At 54.9% G+C, this 6923-nt stretch overlaps 1 long non-coding RNA gene and 10 other non-coding genes across 14 annotated transcripts; all 11 read right to left on the reverse strand.

Annotated features, from left to right (window-relative positions):
• Positions 1–3395: 3395 nt before the first annotated feature.
• On the reverse strand, positions 3396–6436 carry LOC121159295. 4 transcript variants are annotated; one of them, XR_005884335.1, is made up of 9 exons: positions 6406–6436; positions 5701–5751; positions 5488–5522; positions 5245–5298; positions 5024–5055; positions 4714–4750; positions 4111–4482; positions 3862–3924; positions 3396–3677 (listed from the first exon to the last, which is right to left on the reverse strand). It is a non-coding gene; the product is annotated as an uncharacterized LOC121159295 (long non-coding RNA). The 4 variants fall into 4 exon arrangements; XR_005884336.1 differs by lacking the exon at positions 6406–6436 and having other exon boundaries at positions 4111–4158; positions 4338–4482; positions 5701–6398; XR_005884333.1 differs by lacking the exon at positions 6406–6436 and having other exon boundaries at positions 3396–3461; positions 3639–3677; positions 5701–6398.
• On the reverse strand, positions 3526–3605 carry LOC121159351. Its single transcript, XR_005884346.1, has one exon. It is a non-coding gene; the product is annotated as a small nucleolar RNA SNORD81 (small nucleolar RNA).
• On the reverse strand, positions 3743–3819 carry LOC121159355. Its single transcript, XR_005884348.1, has one exon. It is a non-coding gene; the product is annotated as a small nucleolar RNA SNORD47 (small nucleolar RNA).
• Positions 3990–4071, reverse strand: LOC121159358. The gene has a single exon (XR_005884351.1). It is a non-coding gene; the product is annotated as a small nucleolar RNA snR60/Z15/Z230/Z193/J17 (small nucleolar RNA).
• LOC121159352 lies at positions 4222–4298 on the reverse strand. Its single transcript, XR_005884347.1, has one exon. It is a non-coding gene; the product is annotated as a small nucleolar RNA SNORD79 (small nucleolar RNA).
• Positions 4555–4618, reverse strand: LOC121159361. The gene has a single exon (XR_005884354.1). It is a non-coding gene; the product is annotated as a small nucleolar RNA SNORD78 (small nucleolar RNA).
• On the reverse strand, positions 4823–4883 carry LOC121159357. The gene has a single exon (XR_005884350.1). It is a non-coding gene; the product is annotated as a small nucleolar RNA SNORD44 (small nucleolar RNA).
• On the reverse strand, positions 5122–5188 carry LOC121159360. Its single transcript, XR_005884353.1, has one exon. It is a non-coding gene; the product is annotated as a small nucleolar RNA SNORD77 (small nucleolar RNA).
• LOC121159349 lies at positions 5363–5444 on the reverse strand. The gene has a single exon (XR_005884344.1). It is a non-coding gene; the product is annotated as a small nucleolar RNA SNORD24 (small nucleolar RNA).
• On the reverse strand, positions 5600–5661 carry LOC121159362. Its single transcript, XR_005884355.1, has one exon. It is a non-coding gene; the product is annotated as a small nucleolar RNA SNORD75 (small nucleolar RNA).
• Positions 6130–6207, reverse strand: LOC121159356. The gene has a single exon (XR_005884349.1). It is a non-coding gene; the product is annotated as a small nucleolar RNA SNORD74 (small nucleolar RNA).
• Positions 6437–6923: the final 487 nt, after the last annotated feature.

Raw genomic sequence — 6923 nt, forward strand, 5'->3', positions numbered from 1 at the left:
GAGCACCTGTTGTAGGACAGGCCCCCTAGTTGGTGATTACCCTGCAAGAATACAGAGCATACCCAGATGCACTCGGAAGACGACAGCCAGCTCATCTAAGCCAACGGAGGACTCCGAGTACGTCCCAGGGTGGGAAGAAGGGCAGGTTGAACAGCAGGCCAGGCTTTCAGTGAGCACCTAGGTCTGTGAACACTGAGCCACACGTGGACAGCCAACATGCCTTAGAATTTCTCACCTCTAATCAGTGAGGCGGACAACTTCTCATAACAGTCAAAACCATTCAGATAACACCTGGGCACCAGACTTACCCTCTTCAGCTCTCAAAGCTCAAGTCAGACGACATCTCTGTCCTCGGGAGCCGCTGATGTAGTCCGACCATCCCCTCACTTGCCCTGACCAGAATCAGGAAGAGAATAAGGTACTTGGTAATGCGGGTGAAAATGCTTTGAAAAACTGTGTAGGGCCCAGTGCCATGGCCTAGCAGCTAAAGTCCTCACCTTGAATGCGCTGGGATCCCATATGGGATGGTTCTAATCCCGGCAGCCCCACTTCCCATCCAGCTCCCTGCTTGTGGCCTGGGAAAGTGGTCGAGGACGGCCCAGGGCCTTGGGACCCTGCACCCGCGTGGGAGACCCGGAAGAGTTCCTGGCTCCTGATCGGCACAGCACCGGTCATTGCAGCCACTTGGGGAGTGAATTATCGGAGAGAAGATCTTCCTGTCTCTCCTCTCGGTGTATCTGATTTTGCAATAAAAATAAATCTTTTAAAAAATGATATTATCCACCCATAAACAAATACAGGTGTATCTTTTAGGTTGTGAAACAAAACATACCTGTTTTATGAACTGGTACTTTTCTTTGATAAACATCAGTCTTAGCAGTTGAGAATACTAATTTATCTTAAACTAATCCTAATGTGTAAAGGAGAATCAGGCTGTGACTTGACACATTTTAGTGCAAGTAGAAGTGATAAAGTGGAGGAAAGGCCTTCACTGTCTTGAAACGTTCCATACTTAATCTCTTCCCTTGACATTCCTTGGATTTAAATACTGTTTTATACAGGAGTCTTCAGAAAATTCAACAAAGTACACTCTATGAAAAAACTGTATGGATTTCAAATTTTTGTTGCACCAAAACAATTTTATTAGTGTTGATGCTTACATAGTTGTTCAGGGTGGGAAGGGTCAAGGATCAGGGGAAAGTGGGTGAGAGCTTTGTTTATGTATTCGTTTTCTTTTTCCAGTTTATGGGAGAGAGGGGGATACACCGCCGCATCACCCAGGGGATGGCCAGCTGCCCCCATGTCACCCCGGGGATGGCCAGCTGCCCCCCGATGTCACCCCGGGGATGGCCAGCTGCCCCCGATGTCACCCGGGGATGGCCAGCTGCCCCCGATGTCACCCGGGGATGGCCAGCTGCCCCCCGATGTCACCCGGGGATGGCCAGCTGCCCCCGATGTCACCCAGGGGCCCCATTGTAGAGCATGTTCTGGGGGTTCTGAGATGCTGCTGCTATCACCGCTCCAAGGATGAGGAAATCCTCCCGAGGTCGACTAGCTGACACAGTCCCTTCTGAGTCTCCATTGGCCCAGATATTTGCTGTCAGACTTCACTGGGGTAGTTGATGAGCTTGTTCTGCCCTCCATCCTCAGCAAACCAATGGCTGCTGCAACCCAGCCCTGCCCTGCCTAAGGCACACTCAGCCATCACGCACCACAGGGGCAGCTGCAGCCCAGTCACGGTGACCCCCAATAACCACCAATGGACTGGACCCCCAGCTCTAGTTCCTTTGCCTGCCAGCATATGCAGTGGACTTGTCCACTTTGCCCCAGATCCTATTGAAATTTCATATTACATCATTGTCATTGAGGCCTAACTCAACCCAATTCACCACTAATCGGTCACACTCATGCTAAAGGAGCCACCACCTGTCCAGCTGGCCTCGCCTCCAGTCCTGGTCCTCATGCTCACCAGAGCTGCAGCCCATCGGAGGAGCCCATGGCCTCCCCACTGGCCCAGATCTCGCACTCTCCAGGTGGTTCTGCAGTCTAGCTTGGCAAGATTTACCACCAATCCCAGCACTTGCCAGCTGCTGTGTGAGGAAGCCCCACATGCTGTTTACGAATACATAAACAAAGTCTCTTAAGCACCGTGTTTCGCTTTCATGGTTTTTCCTAAGGCTTATTGGAAAGTTTAGACCACAGGGAAGGGAACCTGGTCAAGTCAGAAGCAGTAACCCACCACCCCACCCCAGTATCCTGTATGGATGCTGTTTGGACCATCTGTTGGCTTCCCAGACACGTTTACAAGGAGCTGGATCTGAAGCCAGGACTTGGACCAAGGATGCTGGGATCAGACAGCATTACACTGTACCACAGCACCAGCACCTTCCATTAACTTGTCAGGACATAACTAGGACTGGAAAGCTAGGATAACAAATCCTCTCCCACCTTTGATTAGCCTGTGCAGGTGACACATTTGGCCTAGCAGATAGGCGGCTGGCTAGGATGCAGGTGCAGGCTTGGATTTCCCCGACTACTGTAAAACATCTTCCAACATTCCTGGGACGCGACAGTGGCTGCAGTGAGCTCGAGGGCTGATGCCGCGGTTCAGCCTGCAGCTCTGGGACGGTGTGCCAGGCCCAACTGCCCAGCTCTATTTCAAAGTAACCTGATCTCCCACCTGTTGCCTCACTGTCCTAATGGCTGAGCAGATGGCACAGTTCCAACCATCCTGCCCTGCTTTCACAGTGCCAGCCCCCATGGACTCCACTTGCAACGTGCCTGGGACAGCAGACTCAGCCCAAACCACTCACACTGGACTCCTGACTTTGCAAATGGAGTCCCTGGGAGCTGGCACTGTGGCTCAACCCCAATTCTACACTTGTGATGCATCAGCATCTCATGTTGTAGTGTCCCCCAGCTGCTGTAGCTCAAATCCAGCCCTGCTTGTGGTCTGGTGGCTGGCAGCCCAAAGCTTGGGACCTTACACTCACATGCCAGGTTGGGGAGTAAACCAAATTATCTGCCTTTCCACTCACAGTCTTCAAAAGTGGCTTGATAATTCAAAAATGTGGCAAGAAAAAATAATTTAGAAGCTGTAACCTGAAATACAGGAAGTGCCCCCTGTGCTTCAGCCCAGCAGCTTTGATGCTGCTCCCACCCCACTGCCTTGATTCCATTCAGAAGTTCAGAAGTCGGGCCCGGCACGGTGGGGCAGTAAAGGTCCTCACCTTGTGTGCCCAGGATCCCATATGGGCACCAGTTCTAATCCCGGCAGCCCTGCTTCCCATCCAGCTCCCTTGGGACCCTGCACCTGTGTGGGAGACCTGGTCCCACCACTCATTGACTGCTCAATTTCCCTCCCTCCCCATTCAAGCACAAAACATCACTCCAGATTGTTTGCAAAAATTTATTGCTATTTCAGATGTTCGCCATCTCTCCCACAAGCATGCAACAGCTCCCTGCAAGAAAGACAGACCATCAACCACACAGCAGATGCACACAGCCATGCTAGCGACTGCTGGCCAGAATATCAGATCTGTTAGCCTCTCCATCAGGTTGTCAGTGAGAGAGTTCAAGCGTGGGTGAGATCATCATGTATTCTGGTGTTTAGAATGGATGTTTGTTCTGGCCCTCACCTTTCCTGGGGGTGGCATCTCAGGGCAGTCACAGAAGACCTAAAGACGGAAGGCATGTGTTAGTAATACGAAGATCTTTTGTGTGCAGGGCTTGCTTTCACAGCAGCCTCAGTATTTAGATGGAACGGTTTGCAGGTGATATCATTCTTTTTCATTTGGCAGAATCATCACATCATTGGTTGCATTTCAAGTCACATTCAAATGGACAAAGTGACTGGCTCACCTTCATGTCTCCACGGTAGGGGCACACAAATCCATTAGCTTCTCCAAATGTCCCTCCTTGTTCCTGAAATCAAGTAGTTACAGACTTAGCTGAAGCAACAGCTAGGTTCCCCTGTACGAGTTGGTAGCCAGATACATCAGATAGGAGCGAAAGACTTAGTGCTGCTCATCAGAGCCAGTCAGCTGAACTATGTTCTCATCACTGTATCGGCTTCCAGACCGCTTGCAGAAGGAGCCAAGTCAGCCGTACCTGTGCTTCAAGACCTGGTCCTGCATGTGCCAAGCTCACGTGTCAGACCTGCAAAAATGTAGGCAAACTTAGCAGCAGGCAGTTAACTGACATTTTCTGAAAGCTCTCTGCCACTGTTTCAGTGTAGAATGGAGTCCTCATCCCCTTTCAGAGAGATTCCCATCTGTTAATGTACATCATCAACAGCCTCTTCCTCTCAAACCACCCAAATCTGCAGAGACACACACCTGCAAGCAGGATCCAGGCTCTGCACCTGCCAAGAGTCACTTCCGTGGACCGCATCCCCCGTGCTGGAGGCCCACACCCCTCGATGCCACACTTCTCATTACCCACAGCCTCAGCAATCCACAGGAAGCAACAGGTAGACGACTGCTAGAACAAAAATGGAACTTTCATGAACACTGAATACTAGCCAAATTCGTCTCAAAATTGCATGCGATAGGGTTCTTCAGCACAAACTTGTCCACATGCTCGCTTCAGGTCAGACATTTGATCAACATCATTACAGAAACCCTGGTTAGAGCATGCTCCACGACACTCGGGCCGCAGCCAAGCCGGGGCCAGTCCCCAGGCTGCCGCTGACACCTCCCATGTAACACTTACCGAGTGACAGCCGCTCCAGGCAAAAGCAAGGCCTCACCTAGGAAACAAAGGTGGACCTAAGTGGCCAAAGCCGATGATCACCCCTCAACCCGCAGCTGATACACGCTTCACGTCAGTTAGAGCTAATAAGACCTTCACAGTCCCTCAGTTCTGCTCTATCATCATTCAAGGGTCAGCGATGGTAGCTGGGCAGAATTACCATCGCTGCACTCTGCACCCGGCCCAGGCCTGCTCGCCGTCCAGGCATGTCATCTGCGGCCTCACTGGTTTGCCCAGTCCCCTTGGTCCACAACTCCGATCCTATGCTTACCATTTTCCAGTCCCAGCTTCTGGCGTTAGCACCTACAAAGAGATTGACACTTTAAAGCTGGATGTCGTGCAGTTTACACTACCAGCTACCAGCAGCACAGATACGTCAGTCCAATGATACACATCTTCAAAATCAATCTGATGAACTATGCAAGCATCATAGTATCCGTTCGAAGCTTCCCAGCGGCTCCCATCCCAGTTCCCACAGCCCTGGAATCCTACCCCGTCAGCCGCATGGCTCCAGAGACCCCTCAGCTGCGGACACACGGCCAAGACCTGGAAGAGATGGCTCATGTCGTGTCCCCGCGGCCCCCAGGCTTCTCCGAGTGCCCAAGTCCCGTGCCTCAGCCAAGATATCGGTGGTTACAAGTCTCGTCACACTTGCAGTCAAGAGTAGCAAATATAATGTCATCATTTTGGCACACCGACCTTCAGGCTCATTCCCCAGACCGTTTCTGATCTTACCTCATTTTCTCCTGGTCCTTGGCACTGGCACGGAACTAGAAAAAAAAAAAGCAGACACATCAGCGTGAGAAGCCTCGCCACCACCCCTGGGCGCCACCAAAGCGCTTCAGCCAGCCTCAGAATGTCACTTCTCAGAAATCCCTTCTGTCCACTACTCTTAAGCCATCATGGGCTGACCCCAGGACGTTTCTGCAGCTTTCCCACTGCGCTCACCTTGTCCGCGAGGCCTGTCCAGGCGCGCTGCATCCCCATCTGCTGGGCCTCCTGGAAGACAGGGACAGGCTGGGGGACCCCCGGAAGACAGGGACAGGAGGGGGGACTCCCGGAGGACAGGGACAGGCTGGGGGAGTCCTAGAGGACAGGTTGGGAGACTGCCGGAGGACAAGGACAGGGACAGGCCGGGGGACCCCGGTCGGACGGGGACAAGCCGGACGACAAGGACAGGAGGGGGGGACCCCCGGAGGCCGGGGACAGGCCAGGAGACTCTTGGAAGAAAAGGACAGGCGGGGGGACTCCTGGAAGGCAGGCACAGGCCGGGGGACTCCGGAGGAAAGGCACAGGCTGATGCACCTGCTCGGGCCCCGACCCACCGGGCTCGGAGCGCGTTCAGCACGCCGCACTGCGGCACGCGGCTCCGGGCCCGAGCCGCCATCAGAGCCGTTGGCATTCATCAGCGCTCTCAGATGTCCCTACCAACACAGGCTTCATCAGGGGCGGCCACGTGAGCCGGGCGCCTCCGCCCAGAACCAGGGCCAGGGCGGGCGGGGACTGAGCGTGGGGCGCAATCCCATAACATCCTCTCGGGGAACAAACAGAGGCACCAAGGGACGCACAAGCGAGTCCGCTCACGGCGTCCTCGTTACTGCAAAACACGAACCCAACCCAGAAAACCCGTTCTTAACAGAGAAAGGTACGAACCTGACAGGAAGCCATCGGAGTCCAACCTGGAGAGACTGAAATGGCGCCCGGGCTTCGGTATATATGGGCGCCTTTCCGTGACGTCATGACGCACGCTCCCCGTCTGCGTCCTCCTCTGGCCCGCCCTCCCTCCTCCCCAATCCCACCTCCTTGTCGCGCGGGAGGCTGGTCTCCTTGGCCCCGCCCCACCCAAGCCCCTCCCTCCCCGGCCCCGCCCAGCCCAGCGGAGCACGCGAGGCCCCGCCCACTCCCCAGGCCCCGCCCCGCCTTCCCGAGCGCGGGCGAGCCGAGAGGGGAGGGGTCGCGAGGGGAGCGGGAGGGAGCCGTGAGGGCGAGCGATTTCCTTCCGGCACGTCGCCCGCTCCGGGTGAGGGGGCGGGGGGATTCACTTCCGGGCCGGTGTTCCGGCCCGTTCCGGCCCGTTTCCACCCCCGGAGGTAGGTGTTGCTGCCCGGCCGGCCGAGGCCGCGCTGTGCCCGTGCCCCCTGGCCCCGGGCCCCCCGGCGTTGCCCGGCGCT

Source organism: Ochotona curzoniae, unplaced genomic scaffold, assembly GCF_017591425.1.
Source record: "Ochotona curzoniae isolate NIBS_2020 unplaced genomic scaffold, NIBS_Ocur_1.0 contig_4105, whole genome shotgun sequence".
Lineage (NCBI taxonomy): Eukaryota > Metazoa > Chordata > Mammalia > Lagomorpha > Ochotonidae > Ochotona > Ochotona curzoniae.